Consider the following 18833-nt stretch of genomic DNA (forward strand, 5'->3'; position numbering starts at 1 on the left):
TCATTTCTATCAATGTCTTTAATTGAAAAAAGAAACCCAACTTCCTGGACATAGCAAGAGCAAGCTCCTCTTCTGAAAGGTGACTATTTCTGCCGTCTTTTGGGGAGTGGGAGTCCATCATCCAACCCTTGAGCAATAATTCTAGTACAGCAAGATGATTAGTGATGGTACAGACTCCCTCCTCAAGAACCTTTATGAGCCCAGCCCAATGTGAAGATTAGATACCCAGGGGGCAGTGTTCTGTGGTAATGTTGCCCAGGTTGTAATATGTTCAGTTTTCATTCGGTGTAGCCTTCTATAAATCCCTGAGCTGCTCAGAGTAAACTCTGTTTTCTAAAATGTTTTCCCCATAAAATTTTCATCAGCCACAATGGTCATGTGGAGGGCAATTTTAAAAAGCCAATTACTTTGAAGATTAGCCCACCCCCCTTCCCTGGAGGAAAGTAAGCGCATGATCAACCACATGTATACTTTAAGTTGTGGGAAAAACAATGCACGTAGTTTTGCATTTTCAAATTTAGGCACGTTTTTCACAGGAAACATCTGCAGAAAGAGCAGGTGCACATCTTTGTAGGCACTTTTCCCCTTGGTAGTTTTCAAAGGGAAAGTGCATGCATTGCCTACACATGGACTTTGCAACTACCAATACAGTTTTGAAAAATTCCCCTAAGAAAATGTATTTAACATAAAGGAAAAATGGAAAACTGCACAACAAACTGAAATTCCAGGTTACACTTGTTGCAGTATTGTTTATTGTAAAAGTACAATTGCATTCGACAGGTAGAGCAGGATAGAAATTACTTTGCAGTAGGGTCCGCAACTTTTCCCATGAAGAGTATGGTTTTAGTTTCATTATTGAATATCAGAAGCAGGAAAGGACGTTGCAACTTTACAGTGAAAGGAACAGACATTTGCATCATTTCAATGGCAGTAACTGCTGCAGCCTCTGTGCCTGTCTCTTCAACACTCACCACCGCCTTATGCGTAGCCTGGAAGAAAAGAATAGAAAGCTTTATAAAGCACTTGTTACAGACCTATGAGCCATAAGACTCATCTTCTGTCATGACTGGAGGTAACTGATCATGGCTTGAGTATGGCGGTAATTGCTAGTAATACACAGACAATGCTCATTTGCTCTTTATCATTAATGACTGATCATGGTCAACCAGCAACATTCCTTCAAACCAAAACCATTGGTTCATTATCTTACGTTCATTGCCTCCTAGCTCATGATATCTTCATTTACTTAGAAGCCTGTCATGGGGCACTTTGTCAAATGCATTTTTAAAATCCAAATACGCCACATCTACTGGTCCACCTTTACCACCATTTTTTTTTTTTTTTATTTAAGATTTTATATACCGACGTTCATCAGGGATATCACATCGGTTTACAGTGTAACTGAAATTGGCGCCTGGGAAGGCGTTTTACATCGAACAGATATAACGAAGTAACATGAAAACAAATGAGGATGCGATTTACATCAAACAGATAAAACGAGTTAACATGAGAACAAAAGAGGGGGGGAGATAAGGGCGAGAGATAATCAGAAAAAACGTTATGAACAAAATTTACAGAAATTTACAAATATATATAGAGTATCAATATATACAGAATATTCATAAATAATAGCAATGTCCTAGAAGGACAATTGTGTAGAGTTGGAAGAGGGAGGGGAGGGGATGGGATGGGGAGGGGGTGGAGGTGGATAAGAGGGAAGGAGGGGTGGAGGGGGGTTAAAGGAGTAAGCGAGCTAAGAGATAGGGGCATGTTAGACGGCTGAACAGAAGGGGGGCACGGAAGTACCTAAAGGTGGGGGTGAGGAAAGGGGAGGAGGGTAGGTGGGGATGAGGGAGGAAAGAGAGGAAATTAGGTGTATTAGGTGTATTAGGTGTATTAGGTGTTTATTAATTAGGTGTATTAGGTGTATTAGGTGTATTAGGTGTATTAGGTGTTTATTAACTCCTTCAAAAAAATGTAGCAGATTTGTGAGGCAAAACTTCTCTTGGGTACATTCTGGCTGTATCTCATTAAACCATGTCTATCTATATGTTCTGTGATTTAAATAGTTTCCATGATATTTCCCGGCACTGAAGTCAAGTTCACTGGTTCATAGTTTCCCAGATTACCCCTGGAGCCTTTTTTAGATATCGGGCTTACATTGACCACCTTCCAGTCTTCAGGTACAATGGATGATTTTAATGATAGGTTACAAATTACTAGTAATAGGTCTGAAATTTCATTTTTTAGTTTTTTCAGAACCCTGGGATGTATACCGTCTGGTCCAAGCAATTTGTTACTCTTCAGTTGATTTATCTGGCCTACTGTATCTTCTAGGTTCACTATAATTTGGTTCTGTTTATCTGAATCATCACCCTTGCACACTGTCTGCAGAACAGGTATCTCCCCAACATCTTCATTATTAAACACCGAAGTAAAGAATTCATTTAGTCTTTCTACAATGGCCTTATTTTTCCCAAGATTCCCTTTAATCCCTTGATCATCTAACAGCCCAACTGACTTCCTCACAGATTTCTTGCTTTGGAAATAATTTTTTTTTATAAGTTTTTGCCTCTACAGCCATCTTCTTTTCAAATTCTCTCTTAGCTTGTCTTATTAGTGTTTTACATGTAACTTGCCAGTGTTTATGTTTTTTACTATTTTCTTCTGATGGATCCTTCCAATTTTTAAAGGAATTTTATTTTTTTTTTATAAAATAGCCTCTTTCACTTCACCTTTTAACCAAGCTGGCAGGAGTTTGGCCTTCCTTCCACCTGGACTGCGCTTCTAAGTTGGTATTTTTAACAATGTCCCTGCCTGTTGTACACACTTAACCTTTGTAGCTGCACCTTTCAGATATTTTCCTGTCTTCCTCATTTTATCAAAGTTTCCCTTTTGAAAGTTTAGTGTTAGAGCTGTAGATTTACTTATTGTCTCCTTACAGTCATTAATTCAAATTGGATCATATTATGATCACTATTGCCAAGTGGCCCCACCATTTTTACCACTTTCACCAAATCTTGCATTCTGCTAAGAATTAGATTTAAAATAGCTCCCTCTCTCGTTAATTCCTGAACCAATTACTCCATGAAACAGTCATTTATTCCATCCAGGAACTTTATCTCTCTAGCATGTCCGGATGATACATTTACCCAGTCGGTATTGGGATAACTGAAAGCTCCCATTATTACTGCGTTGCCAAATTGCTTAGTGTTACGAGCCCCGCCCACGGCCGTCCCGCGCTCGGGAACGCTCACCTCCAGGGTCCGGGTCCGGTCTCTCTCGCGGCCATGGCGAGTCCTGCGGCGGCGGTCGCCGGGCCTTCGGCCGCACTCCAGGCCTCACGCTGCACCTCGGCGTCCCCACAGTCGGCCACGCCCCTACGCGCGCGCAGACTAGCCGCGCTTTTATGATAACGAAGGTGGGGCCTAGTTCCGCGGTGCGTCCTGATTGATGCCCCTATTTAAGGAAGTTTCCTGCCTTCCTTACAAAATTCAATCCCTCTTCTTTGCACCATCATCTCATCCATGCATTGAGATTCTGGAGCTCTTCCTGCCTCTGGGGACCTGTATGTGGAACAAGGAGCATTTCAGAGAATTTCAGCTTTCCATCTAAAAGCCTAAATTTGGCTTCTAGAACCTCCCTACCACACCTTCCTATGTGATTGGTGCCTACATGTTCCATGACAGCCGGCTCCTCCCCAGCACTGTCTAAAATGCTATCTAAGTAATAGTTGAGGTCCAGCACCTTCGTATTAGGCAGGCGATTCTTACATTCACCAGCCACCCAGCTATCTACATTCCTAATAATCGAACCACCACCTATGATGGCTGATCTAACCCTTTCCTCCTGGGCAGTAGCCCTGGAAAATTCATCCTCAGTGCAAGAGGACAATGTATCACCTGGAGAGCAAGTCCTTACTACAGGATCTTTTCCTACTACACCAGGATGATGCTCTCCAAATAGGAAACCTTCTTCCTCTAGTCTAAGGATTGCCATACTGGAGTTAGGACCTGGCTACTATGTCCCTGAAAGTCTCATCTGTATACTTCTCTGTCTATCTCAGCTCCTCCAGGTCTGCCACTCTAGCCTCCAGAGATCAAACTCAGTCTCTGAGAGCCAGGAACTCTTTACACCAGGTACACACATAGAACATTTTACCAACAGGTAACAAATCATACATGCGGCACTTGATGCAAAAGACAGGAAGGCCCCTTCTCCTGCTGCCTTCATCTTAATTTTGTTGAGTTCTTAGTTAAGTTTAGGTTGCTAAGGGAGTAGGAATGTGCAAATTAAAGTCCCTTAAATTTATTGCTGTATTCCCTATTAATCTGGTAGTGACCTCTAAGGGGATAATTAAACTCTTGTTAAGGGCAGGGGCAATCCTGTATTTTAGATAAAAGCCTAATTGATTTTTAATCTGAAAGTGTCTTTTGCCTATAAATCAAAAGGATGAGCTAGGGTGGGTGGGAATGGGGATGGGAGGCAGGGAGGGAAAGACAGACCCTAGGGTTAATTATATTAGGCTTGGTTTTTATTAGAGGTACATTACACACACTAATGAATATACCCCACTATTTCACTTCTACTCCGAACTTTTTAAGTTCTAAAATTTCCTAAAGCAATACTCACAAGATGATGTTTTCCTCTCAATGCTCCTGCAAGAGTCACTAGAAAAGAACTTTCCTAGCTCCCTGGTCTTCTTGTTTAATCAAAAGGCACATGCACAAACACTAGAAAAGTACTTACCTAGCTCCCTTGTCTTCTTGTTTAATTAAAAAGCACAGGCACAAACACTCAGTTCAGCCATGTCATCAGGAGGAAGGGTGTTGCTCTCTTACAGTGGTTAATCAGTTGCTGATTTTTGTAGCAGCACACATCCGCAGATGGGTTCTAAGTGTAATGGACCCTCTGGTTACATTACCATTAAGCCCTAAGTGATTCCTGTCTTCAGTTAGTGCAGTATAGGTTAGTAAGAAGGGGAGGCACCATTCTGTACATATCCTCCTTTTGGTTTTTTTCAAAATAGTTTTTATTATCAGCAATAAATGCATCCATACACTAAACATAAACGGTATAGTACATCAGTTCCAACAAGGGCATGTCTCAACCAAGTTTATTATGTCAAACAGTAACAAAAGTACATACCGATCCTCTGCAACTCGTACAGTGCAATTCCCGCTTTTCCTCTTTTTTATTAACTCCCACCCTCCGCGCCTAATGTCCCAAGTACTAGACACTGCCCCTGCTAAGATCCCATTCATACACATGCAACCTCCACATTCAACCTATTTGACACCCCCCCTTGTGGCCAACAGGGGGCCCCAAGCAGACTATCTGTCAGCCACTCTCCCACAAATCTCAGCTGGCAGGCGACATTGTAAAGCCGAAAATCTGGCATCCCGCAGCCTCCCCCCCCCCCCACCTGTCGGGAATGTTTGAGAGTAGTGTATTTAATGCAGAAGGCTTTGCCCCGCCACAGAAATTTAGCAATGCAGGATCGCAGACATTTTAAATCGTTAACAGTTAACCAACATGGGAGCATGTGTAACATGTATAGAATTTTGGAGAGAAGTACCATTTTTACCAATGCACATCTGCCAAACAGAGAAAGTGGGAGAGATCACCAGGCTACTAATTGTTAGGGATGTGGAGAAGGAAAACATTTGTTTTGTTTCGTTTTTCGTTTTGCTGTGACACAAATTCATTGCATTAGTTTCATAGGGGAAAAACCAATTCGTTTATTAGTTTTATTCGTTTTTCGTTTGCCATTAAAGTCAATGGGGGAAGTATTTGCAGCCTATTTTTGGCTGCAGAATTGGGATTTTCTTATCAATTCTGATGAAACTTCTGGAGAGCAATCATTAGAACGAGAAAAGAGCTCCAAGGTACTTAGACTGTGGCAAAGTGGCACCAAAGTGGCATGAATAGCCTAAGGCACTTTAAAGGGGCAAAGGGGTACCAGGAGTGGCAAGAGTGCTTTAACAGAGGTGCAAAGCAGCAGCAAGAGTGTCAAAAACACACCACAGCTTCAAAAGAGAGCACTGATAACAGTTGCATGAACCCTCGAAGGCAGCACGACAGGCAAAGTGGCAAGACAAGTGGCATCAACATCCTATAGCACAATGAAGGGGGAACATAGCAAGCAGAAAGAGTGTCAGAAAAAACCACAAAGCACCAATAAAGGGACAAAGCAGCAGAAAGACTATCATCAACACACTGAGGAACCATGATAGTGGCAAGAACACCACAAGGAGTAGAGTGAGTCATCTAGTGTATGGCAGCAAGGCAGAGTGACAGAAAGTTGATAGGGGCAAGACAGGCTGGCAGAGCTGAGGTAGTCAGGTCCCTGTGGTTTTGCTAGGGGCCAGACTAGCTGGCCCCGGGGAGAGTTCCCTTTCCTTTGTGCAGGAAAGGGCTCCCTAGAATGGGTTGGCCCCTAGAGTGGAGCATGAGCCTTCAAAGTGGCGAGTCACTGTGGAGGAGGTTTCCATGTGAACAGCGGTTCTGGTTCAACATGGGTTAGCGGGTACTAAAGAGATAGGCTACACCCGGGGAGAGTTCCCTTTCCTTTGTGCTGGTATGTTGTGGTTTGATCTGTCACTTCTTCCTGAACTGGTTCACTGCCAAAAGAAAATGGCATCTTTTTCATTTGTGAAAGATAATTCAACAGAGGATGCTTTTAGAGCAATAGAGACTGCCATTTGTGAAGCAAGAATGGAGATGGAGATTATTTGTGAATACCCAGAAGCTACTAACTGTACTTATGCACTCCAGCTGATGACAAAGGAACTTGAAGAGCTCTCAGAAATAAGAAAACTGCTACTCAAGTCCAAATCTGCAATATCAACCTATGTTGACTTTGTACCCTACAGTGCCTCTGTAAACAATGGGAACACAGAGGATGAACTAGAGTGCAACTACCACCAGTTTTCTATAGTACTAGAAACATTAATGTTGGCACCTAAGAAAGATTTAGGGAAAATGGCCCATATTATGAAGGTCATGAAAACTATTCAGCATATCAAATATGCAAGTTCCAAATATCTTAAGTCAGCTTTTTATGTTCTTACATTCCAAATGTTGCAAAACAGGAAAAAGAATATTCTGAAAAAAGTAATGTTAAAGGTCTTAATCTCTCTTGCACCTGCTTCTACAAAAAGTCCAGACAATACATTACCTCTGCTGTCATTCCCTCTTCCTGTTTAAAGCCCTCCAAATTTTCTGCCAGAAAATTAACTATAGGGATGATGTCAGCCAAAGTGGCACTTCTGGAACTCAGCTCCTCCGTGGCATCCTTGAAGGGCTGCAGGATTTTTACCAGCTGACTCATGACTAACCAATCATGATGCTCTATGGGACTCTGCACACCTATGTCCATTTCCACAGAAAGTTCATGAAGAGGTGTCTGCTGCTCTACTAACCTCTGCAGCATCATATAGGTGGAATTCTACCGGGTGCCAATGTCTTGAATGAGACTTTTGTGAGGTATCTCAAATCAGTCTGCTTTTGTCAGAGAACCTACCTCGCCTTCACACTTCTGTGGAAGTGTGCTGCTATGTTCCTGCACTTGTGTATTAACGTATGCAGGTATTCATTCTCTTGGTGACTGGACTCCAACCCCAGAGCTGACTTCACTACCAGGTACAGAATGTGTGCAAAACATCGGATGCTCTGAAAGCGCCCGTCGCATTGCCTTTACCATGTTTTCGCCATTGTCTGTGACAAAAAACCCTGCTTGAATATTCCTGTCTCGCTGGTGTAGCTGCCAGCCCACCAGCATCTGTCTGATGCATGCTAGAATATTGGCTGAGGTATGGGCCTCGTCCGTCAGGTGGGTATTCAGTAAAGCCCACCTCCACCTTGGTACTTGTTCACTAATAGAACTGCTGCCTGCCTCTGCCTCAGCCAGGTCCCACCAGTGCGCTGTCAGGGAGAGGTAAGAGTGTGCAGCATTCATGGCGGTCCAGACATCGCAGGTGAAATGCACACTCCCCTCTGCCTTAGCTAGCAGCGCTTAGATGCGACTGCGACACTGGTGGTACAGGCTGGGGATGACCTTTCAGCTAAATTATTTATTTATTTATTTATTTAAATTCTTTTCTATACTGTTGCTAAGTTATATACCATCGTAACAGTTTACATGTAGGCACATAAATTAATGTAGGTGGATGTGTACTATAGTACATTCTAACAGGTGCCACAAAAGGTTCAGTTACAATAAATCATTAGACAATCAGTTGTTTAGTGAAGTAGGTCATGACCAAGTGTACCTGTAAGGTACGGTTCACGGGTAAAAATCATATTTATAGTGTTTACAATTACGTTTATTGTGAGGTAGAGTTCATAGATTATTAAAATGCACATTCTTAGAATAGTGCTGTGTGCTGGTGTTCTTCTGCCTATTCCTGTATATTTTCATTCTCCAGTCTCTTTATAAAATGCTTGTTTAAAAAGCCATGTTTTTAAACTTTTCTTAAAGGTTTAGAGATCTCTTTGCAATCTGATCTCTAGAAGCATTGTGTTCCAAATTGTGGGGCCTGCTAAAGATAAGGCCCTTTCTCTCACTTGAGTTAGTCTCACTGTTTTTACTGAGGGAATGGTTAAGAGTGCTTTATTTGCATATCTAAGGTTTCTGTGTGGTACGTGCACTCGCAATGCTGTGATTAGCCAGTCCGATTTTTCATCATGTATTAGTTTATGTATGGTACATAGGTCTTTGTATTTAATTCTGTGTTCAATAGGTAGCCAATGTAATTCTACCAGGGTTTCAGTTATATGGTCCCTCATCCTTTTTCCAGTTAGTATTCTAGCTGCTGTGTTTTGAAGTATTTGAAGTGGCCTTAATGTTGATTTCGGGAGTCCTAGTAAAAGGGCATTACAGTAGTCCGTGCTGGAGAACACTAGTGCTTGAAGTACTGTTCTGAAATCAGTTAGTGATAGTAGTGGTTTTAGTTTTCTGAGTACCATGAGTTTTGCATAGCCTTCTTTTACTTTTAGCGATATGTGCTGTTTTAGATTGATTTCTGGGTCCATTATGGTTCTGGAGGGGACTTTGTAATTTGGAACTAAGACCTTCAGCAAATGAATGAAACCCACATTCTCCACTACCTGCAAGGGCTGGTCATCAAGGGCAATCATTTCCCCAATGCTCCTGGTTACAACTTTTGAGGCTGCCTGATTCCTTCCCCGAGAAAGCGTTACCGAACACCATCCCATTTCCTCCATGGTGGGTTGTCACTTCTGACACATGGCAGGGGGCTGCTGGCCTGGCACCTGACTGCTAGAAGGGGCCAAGGGCATGAGATGACTCTGTTCCTTTTCAATCACTTTACACTACCTGGAAAAAGGGGTCCCCTGACTGGTACTGCCACCATCCCCAGATGGCAGTACTGTTGGGTGTTGCTTCTGCATATGATGCATCATGCCAAAATTAGTTAAATATTCCATTTGCTTGCCTCTGCTAATAGCCCTGGCACAGTAATTACACTGAGCAAAACGTGGGTCCTCTGTCACTTTAACGTGGCTCTAGATCACAGATTTCTTTTGTGATCCCTTCTCTATAGCCTTTGGGGTGGATGCTGGCACTGGAGTTGAAGTAGTGGGTGCACCCTGAGAAGCAATGCCAGGGGCATCAGTCACACTCTGTGCCTGCACTGACTGCTCTTCCTTCTCATCATCATCAGTTTCATCTCTCCCCTGCAGCACTGAAGTGGAGGCTAAGACAGAACTAACTAATCCTCCTAAACCTTCTTCAGCTATTACTTCTTCGATTTCTGAGGATGAGAATCCCACCCAAGATGATGCTTCATCGGAATCAGAAGCAAACAGTGTCTGTGCTACATGTTCAGCGCTAACTAGACTCTGCTGTCGCACTGCTGCTTTTGGGTATCACCATTTTGTCTTGCATGACTCAGCCTCCCCTTCCCTCACCTCCAAAACAACAGGGTCAGAAACAGGTGGTGGCGGTGCATCATCTTTAAATTTTAGTTTGTTCCGGATGGAACTGCCGGCCCCTCCAGAGATTTTAGATTGAAACAGGTCCCTTTTTAACTTTAATGGGGGACTGGCACAGCCTTTTCAAGTGCCCTCTCTGCCAGTGCCTCCTCTGCCAGTCCCAATCACTCGACTATGTCTAGCTTTCCCTGACATCGTAGATTTAATGTCACTGCCTACTAGGGATTTCAATTAAAAGAATTATTTCTTTATTGGTGACTGAACACCTCTGTACCAATATATGTGAGTGTGGAAAACTACACACACACACACATACATACACAGAAAAGACCGAAAGCCTGAGCAAGCCCAGTTCCTACAGTGATGCTGCTTGTTCTTTGAAAATACCAACTCCCAGACAGCCACTGCAACTCTCCCACTATCTTCTCCCACACCACCCAAACCCTGCCTGCAACCTACCCCAGGGGGGTAAGATTAGCAGCAAAATGCCACTGCTGGCAGCTTGTCTCAGTGGGAGAGACAGACAGACAGTCTGAGTTCAATAAAAAAAAAAGTGCAGTAAATGTCACTGCCTACTAGGGATTTCAATTAAAAGAATTATTTCTTTATTGGTGACTGAACACCTCTGTACCAATATATCGGGCCGATTCAGTAAAAGTCACAGGAGAGCACAGGCCACTCTCCTGTGCGCGCGATTCAATATTTAAATGAGGGCCCGTGGTAAAAAGAGGCGCTAGGGACACTAGCGCGTCCCTAGCGCCTCTTTTTTGACAGGAGCGGTGGCTGTCAGCGAGTTTGACAGCCGACGCTCAATTTCGTTATTGGTGACTGAACACCTCTGTGCTGCGTCCGTCAGTCTCAGACAGAGGAGTACAATTTACTGCAAAGTTTTGGAAAGCTTTGTGCAAGAAGTTTGACATCTCTCTCGACTTCACCTCTGCATACCATCTTCAGTCGAACGGACAAACAGAGAGAATGAACAGAACACTCAAGCAGTTCATTCGTGCCTACGTCAGCACCCATCAAAATGATTGGGCTGAACTATTGCCCTGGGCTGAATTCGCCATCAACTCCCATCCAGCAAAGTCACTGGATCCACACCATTTGAAGTAGTCTACGGATGACTACCATTGCCACCATTGCACTTCCACTTTCATTGTCATCTCCGGCAGCTCAATCTACTGCCAAAGATATTCAACAACTATGGACTCAGACTAAAGAGACGCTCCAAAAAGCAGGACTAAGAGCAAAGAAAAGCTACGACGCTCATCACAGTAAGGCTCCTGAATTCCAGCCTGGTGACTAAGTCTAGTTGTCAACAAAACATCTCAGACTCAAGCTACCATCAGCTCGGTTTGCTCCTCGTTTTGTTGGACCTTTCCCCATCCTCCAACGTTTGGGTACGCTGACGTACAGTCTAAAACTACCATCAGCGATGAAGATTCATAATGCGTTCCATGTCTCGCTATTGAAACCTCTTGTTCTTAGTGAGTTTTCCACCAAGACGTCTGAACCAGCACCTATAGATGCAGAAGAAGATATCGAGTACAAAGTAGATGCCATTCTCGATGTGAGAAAGAGAGGCAGAGTATGGGAATACCTCCTGTCATGGGAGGGTTACGGACCGGAAAAAAATTCTTGGGAATCTTTGGCTAATATCATGGATAAAGAGATGCTTCAACAATTCCACAGAATGCATCCACAGAAACCAAGACCAGGTAAGAGGTCTGGAGGGGGCCCTTTGAAGGGGGGTACTGTTTCGTCCGTCGGTTTCAGATGGCTTCGACCTTCGTGCCTCACCTTTCTCTCTGCTCTCCCAGCCAGCCTTGGGAAGATGGCTGCCGCCGCGTCTCCTTGCCGCTCTCTCCGGTTTCCCTGGAATGGCTTTGACAGAGCCTCACGCCATTTATTTATTTATTTTAAATCTTTTCTATACCGTCGTTTGGTGGGGACCGTCACAACGGTTTACATTAAGGCACATAAAAGTAATAATGCTGCAATTTGTCCGATTACAAAAGTGCCATAAGGTTCGGTAACATAGTTAGTGATCAATCTTAAATGTTAAGAGGTTTTGTTTCATGCAAACCGGAGTGAAGGCAATATGCTATACTTCGGTATAAAAAAGAATTTAAATAAATAAATAAAATAAATGTTTCTCCTAAGGGCCTCCTAGGAGGGAACCTCGGGGGCGTCCCCTCCGAGTGACGTCATGCCATCTGGGAATTTAGTCTGTCCATATCCGCTAGCTAATCGAGTTAGCAAAGACTGCATTTGGATGGAAAGCCTCCGGTCTGAGCTTCTCTGCCACTTCCGTGCTGCCGCCAGAAGCTCTCTGCCCTTCGGGATATTTTCTCTAACTTGGGTACCCGCTCCTCGGGGGCCCTTTGCTTCTTTTCAGGTGCCTATCTGGAATCAGGTACTCGCTCCAGGAGGGCCTGCTCTTCCTAGTTCGGTGCCTGCATTCAACTACTGCTGCCTGCAGGTATCTTCAACTATACAGCCATCATCTTCTGACTAATCTAACTTTCTCAGTCTGTCTCATCTACAGCACTGCTACACTGGGAACCTGCACCTGGATTCTCTGTTCCATCTTAAAGAGACGGGTCCCTTCAGCCGAGGGTCCCCAAACTGCTGCCTCTGGATTACCTCACTGCTGCCACCTCTGGTGGTATCCTACAGCTGTATAATAAAAGACTGAAATCTGTGTTTGCGCATCCCGAGTCTAGCCTAGTGCTGTGGTTCCTCATGGGGCTCCTCCCTGTGGGCGTAGACATCTCCTCAGCACCCGAGAATCCACTCAAACACCTCAAAGCCACAACATTCTGTACCAATATATGTGAGTGTGGAAAACTACACACAGAGAGAGAGAAAAGACTGGAAGCCTGAGCAAGCCCAATTCCTACAGTGATGCTACTTGTTCTTTGAAAATACCAACTCCCAGACAGCCACTGCAACTCTCACACTATCTCCGACCCACACCACCCAAACCATGCCTGCAACATACCCCAGAAGGGTAAGATCAGCAGCAAAATGCCACTGCGGGCAGCTTGTCTCAGTGGGAGAGACAGAGAGACAGTCTGAGTTTAATAAAAAAAAAAAAAGTGCAGTAAATGTTACTGCCTACTAGGGATTTCAATTAAAAGAATTATTTTGTTATTGCTGACTGGACACCTCTGTGTTGTGTCCGTTGGTCTCAGACGGCTTCGACCTTTGTGCTTCACCTTTCTCTCTGCTCTCCCCGACAACCTTTGGAAGATGGCTGCCGCCACGTCTCCTTGCCACTCTCTCCAGCTTCCCCATAACGGCTAGGGCCTCCTAGGGTGCGCGCGGATGCCACCTCCTTCTTTATCCATGTCATGGCGGGAACCTCGTGGACATCCCCTCCGAGTGACATCACGCCATCCGGGTATTTAGCCTGCCCGTATCCGCTAGCTAATCAAGTTAGCAAAGACTGCATTTGGATGGAAAGCCTCTGGTCTGAGCTTCTCTGCCGCTTCTGTGCTGCTACCGGAAGCTCTCTGCCCTTCGGGGTATTTTCTCTAACTTGGGTACTTGCTCCTTGGGGACCCTTTGCTTCTTTTCAGGTGCCTAACCAGAATCAGGTACTCACTCCTTGAGGGCCTGCTCCTCCTAGTTCGGTGCCTGCATTCAACTACTGATGCTTGTGGTATCTTCAACTATACAGCCATCATCTTCTGAGTAATCTAACCTTCTCATTCTGTCTCATCTACAGCACTGCTACACTGGGAACCTGCACCTGGATTCTCTGTTCCATCTTAAAGAGACGGGTCCCCTCAGCCAAGGGTCCCCAGTGATTTAAAGGGCCCACGGCCGGATATGCACGGGCCCCACCTGAACTCCTCCCTGGGCGTTTCTTGATCTTCAGCCCTATATAAGGGCCCAGCTTCCAGTCCTTGATTTCCTTCGCAAGGAGTTAATCTCCTTGGGGTTACTCCTCCCAAGGACATCTCGTCTTCGCTCCTGCAGGCATTCTTCTGTTCTTCATGGGATCCCTCATTGTTATATGTTCCTGGTCTCTTCTGGATGTCCTTCATTTGGTTCCTGATATTCCAAGATCTATTCCTGATGTTCCATGATGTTCCTACTTTGATGTCCTGAACCCTTGGCTCCTCGTACTCACCTCTCCTGGTGTGCCATGTCGTGTTTCGTCACCTCGTCTGCAGCTCAAGTCTCCAGAGAGTCATCCTTGCCCGAAGCCAAGTCTCGTCTTGGTCTTATGTCTCATGTTGGAAGCTAAGTCTCGTCTTGGTCCTCCGTCCCGACTCTCGTTCCGGCACTCGGATGTTCTTGAGACTGCTCTGTCCATTCCTAAGACTCTGAACCTGTTCCATTTCAGCGTGGTCCGTGACTAGTCATGGGCGGCTATGTAGGGCGTGCCTTGGTACAGGTTTCTACTGAATCTTTGCCATGTTCCAGCTTCATCTTCCATGTATTCGTCTGGAGTCTGCCTCGCACTCAAGCGTGGTCCGTGACCAGTTCCATGGGTCCGCCCTGTTGTGGGCTGTGTAGGGTGCGCTGCGTCGCAGCCTCAACCCAGTACTTGACTTTGTTCCTGAACCTTGATCCTGAGTCTTCATGTTCCAAGCTTCTTGTCTGTGTCTTCACGTCTCCAAGTTATTAGTTTGAGTCTTCATGTTCCAGAGCCTTCGTCTGCCCTCGCCTCCTGTCTGGCCAGCTGCCTTTGCCATTCCAGCTAGGTATAACAATACTAAGGGCAATTTGAAAAGTGCAACTCCCTATATCACTGTGATAACATATAACAAAAATAGAGAGACATATAATATAAATTTAATATTTTATTAATGTAGAAAAACCCCCATATATTCAACCCTACATAGACAAGTTAAAACTAAGCTAGCACATCCATCCACATACACCACACTAAAAAATTGCATGAAGTTTGACAAAATTAATGCATAAATATTTCTTCTATATTTATATAATCATACATTCAATGTTTTTTAAATGCAAATATGCAAAAAATCACGTGTATAATAAATCATCAAGTTTGAAGTTCATCTGTAATAGGTCCGACAAAAGATATCTTCGTTTCGCCTCTCTGATATTGAGGCTTCCTCAGGGACTATTTTAATAGCGTTATCCTTGCAGTCATGCACTGCAAAAAATAACAAAACCAAAATAAATCTAAACAGATATTATATAATAATGTGTTTAACACACATCTGAATATTCCAACCTTTTATCAACACAACAATTCCCCTAATGTTAAGAAATCCATTTTTGCCAAACTTATGATTGAAAAAAGTTTTTATAGAAAAAATTTTTTTTTAATTTAAATAATAAAGCTCAATCAACTCATACACTGAATGGCCCTATAAAGCTCCAACCATACATGGGATCTTCATACACTGAATGGCCCTATAAAGCTCCAACCATAGGGCCATTCAGTGTATGAGTTGATTGAGCTTTATTATTTAAATTAAAAAAAAAATTTTTCTATAAAAACTTTTTTCAATCATAAGTTTGGCAAAAATGGATTTCTTAACATTAGGGGAATTGTTGTGTTGATAAAAGGTTGGAATATTCAGATGTGTGTTAAACACATTATTATATAATATCTGTTTAGATTTATTTTGGTTTTGTTATTTTTTGCAGTGCATGACTGCAAGGATAACGCTATTAAAATAGTCCCTGAGGAAGCCTCAATATCAGAGAGGCGAAACGAAGATATCTTTTGTCGGACCTATTACAGATGAACTTCAAACTTGATGATTTATTATACACGTGATTTTTTGCATATTTGCATTTAAAAAACATTGAATATATGATTATATAAATATAGAAGAAATATTTATGCATTAATTTTGTCAAACTTCATGCAATTTTTTAGTGTGGTGTATGTGGATGGATGTGCTAGCTTAGTTTTAACTTGTCTATGTAGGGTTGAATATATGGGGGTTTTTCTACATTAATAAAATATTAAATTTATATTATATGTCTCTCTATTTTTGTTATATGTTATCACAGTGATATAGGGAGTTGCACTTTTCAAATTGCCCTTAGTATTGTTATACCTAGTCGGTTACCTAATTTAAGGGAATATGGATAATATGCATTTTTACACTGAACAAGCGGCCAGCTCCATTTTATTGGGTTTCCATCTTTTTGATGCTTCAGGTAACATTGAGGAGAGTGGTGAACAGAATAGTAAGGGTAATTGGGATGAATATGCAAAGAATCGTAAAAAGGCAGTACGCATGGAACTCCATGCTGCCACTTTAGCGGAATACTGCTATGTTAAACGCATTCCTAGGGGTTTGCGCATTAACAAAGCGCCTTCGCTATTTGCAGATGATAATATATTCGTCCAAAAATGGAATTCTATCCTTAACAAGTGCTCCCACGACTTGATGCTCTTGATAATTGAATACACCAAAATTCAATTAGAAGAATTAAAAAAAGATATGGATTCAGAGCTTACCAAAATGCAAAATGAATTACCTACAGATTCGTTAACAAATCAGTTGGGTGAGCTTCAACAACAATTGGATGAATATCGCGCTGAAACCAAAAAATTCAAGATCAGTAAATTTTATCGGGATGAAAAGGATTACAATGGAGGCTATGTATATCATTGGATGCAGGTTCACAAAAAACAGAAATATTCGAAAAAGAGGGGTGATTTTTCCTCTTCTTCTGATGACTCCACGGATGATTCAGATGATCCCCATAAAGGAAAAAAGAAAGATGGGAGGCAGGTAAGATTTGCGGATAATGGGGGTAATAGCCATGATGTACAGCCACAACCTGATCCGAATTTTTTGGAACAGCGCGCTCGAGGCACCAGAGGGACCCGAGGGTCCCGGTATCAAAAAACCAGAATCAACAGCTCCAGTTACAACCTGCGACATTAAATGAGAGTATTACCCACACTGAGGTAACGTCTGTATTCAATCTTTCGAACAAAATCCTCACCAAACCCATGTTAGAAGTGCTTAACAAAGGTTTATCTTTTGTTCCGGCATGTAGGTATGACTCGTTTTTTACTCGTACCGAATTGCATAAGTTTTTTAGGCGGTTGCACATTAAAGAATTTTTTATGAATGAGGATAAACCTTTAGAGAGAGGTGGATTATACAAACCATCGAAATGGACTCCGTCGTCAGCTCCAAGCCATTTGTTGCAAACATTCCAAAGTTTGGTATTAAGGGATGTAGATTTGTTGGATTCGCAGAGGGATTTCGTTCAATACAATCTAACTAGGGAACAATGGCAAGCTATGATTCAGTTGCGTGATGATTCTTCTATAAAAATTAGCGCCGCTGATAAAGGGGGCGCTATTGTGGTAATGAATCAGAAAGATTATGATACAGAAGTTCATCGGCAATTGAATAATCAGCAAGCTTATAGAAAATTACAGTATAACCCTACATCCACATTACATTCACATGTTACCGAGCTTTTGGAGATAGCTAGGAAAGATAAGGTGATCACCAATAAGGAACATCAATTTTTGAGTGTGGCTTTTCCCACCACTGCACACTTATATATATTACCAAAAGTCCATAAGACTTTAAATAATCCTCCTGGCAGACCGATTGTAGCCGGTATAGGCACTGTATTGGAACCTCTTGCTCAAATGATAGATCATTATTTACAGCCCCAAGTTACAGCAGTACCCTCGTATGTGAAAGATTCTACCGATTTCATAAATCAGTTAACAGAGGTACCTGATATTCAACCTGATTGGATTTTATTGACTGCTGATATTACTTCGTTATATACTTGTATACCTCAGCGCGAGGCATTTGCAATAATTAAGCTGGAGTTGGCTAAAATTGACATGAGTTCTAGGAGATTAAATTTCCTTTGTATGATTGCTGAAATTGCATTAACGCAAAATGTGTTCAGTTTTCAATCGGAGTATTTTTTGCAAATTGAAGGTATCCCAATGGGTTCGCCCATGGCTCCTAGTGTGGCTGGGTTGTATGTTGCCCAGTTTGAAAATCAATATGTCTACCATTCGGTTTGGTATCCGTATGTTAAAATTTGGAAGCGTTACATTGATGACCTGTTTTTTGTTTGGAGTGGGGGGAGTAGTGAACTAGATCGGTTTATGTTATTTCTAAATTCTTGTGACCCTCATTTAGAATTTACATTTACTAAACATAACCAGTCTATTGTGTTCTTGGATATGAGGGTACAGATTTATAACGGGAAATTGACGACGTGTGTCCACAGGAAGAGTACGGACAGGAACACTCTATTGCATTACCAAAGTTTTCACCCTAAACAGTTAAAAGACAATATACCGGTGGGTCAGTTCCTCCGGTATAGGCGCCTATGCACCTCGACTGCAGAATTTAAGATTCAGGCCACACAATTGAAGGAGAGATTCCTTGCCCGAGGTTATTCGAAGTCTGTTATTAAAAAAGCATATAAGCGTGCATTGTACGCTAACAGGGATAACTTATTGATTTATTCACCAAAGGAATCACCTACTAGACCCATTTGCACTATTCCATTTTCTTCTAGAGTCAATCAGATCAAAGAAGCCGTTTGTACCCATTGGCATGTTTTGTCGTCATTACCTTGCTTCAGAGACAAGCCTATATTCGCCATTAAAAAACGCCATTCTTTATACGATAAGTTGAAAGGTCATCCAGTAGTTGATGCATTAAATTCTCCTCATGGACAGGTTCCTTGTGGTTCTTGTTCTGTGTGCTCCCTGACGCTGCAATGCCAGTCTTTTGATCATCCGCATTTAAAATATCCTTACCGCATCCCCCAAGTGTATGACTGTAATACAAGCGGTGTGATTTATGCAATTGTCTGCCCATGTAATTTAATTTACATCGGACAGACAGTAAGACCTATACGTTATCGTATTATTG

The 18833-nt window shown here is 42.7% G+C and overlaps 1 pseudogene; it reads right to left on the reverse strand.

Moving 5' to 3' along the window:
• Window positions 1-717: 717 nt before the first annotated feature.
• LOC115089682 overlaps window positions 718-18833 on the reverse strand; it is a 139890-nt pseudogene continuing 121774 nt past the window's right edge.

This window comes from Rhinatrema bivittatum, chromosome 4 (assembly GCF_901001135.1).
Source record: "Rhinatrema bivittatum chromosome 4, aRhiBiv1.1, whole genome shotgun sequence".
Classification (NCBI taxonomy): Eukaryota; Metazoa; Chordata; class Amphibia; order Gymnophiona; family Rhinatrematidae; genus Rhinatrema; species Rhinatrema bivittatum.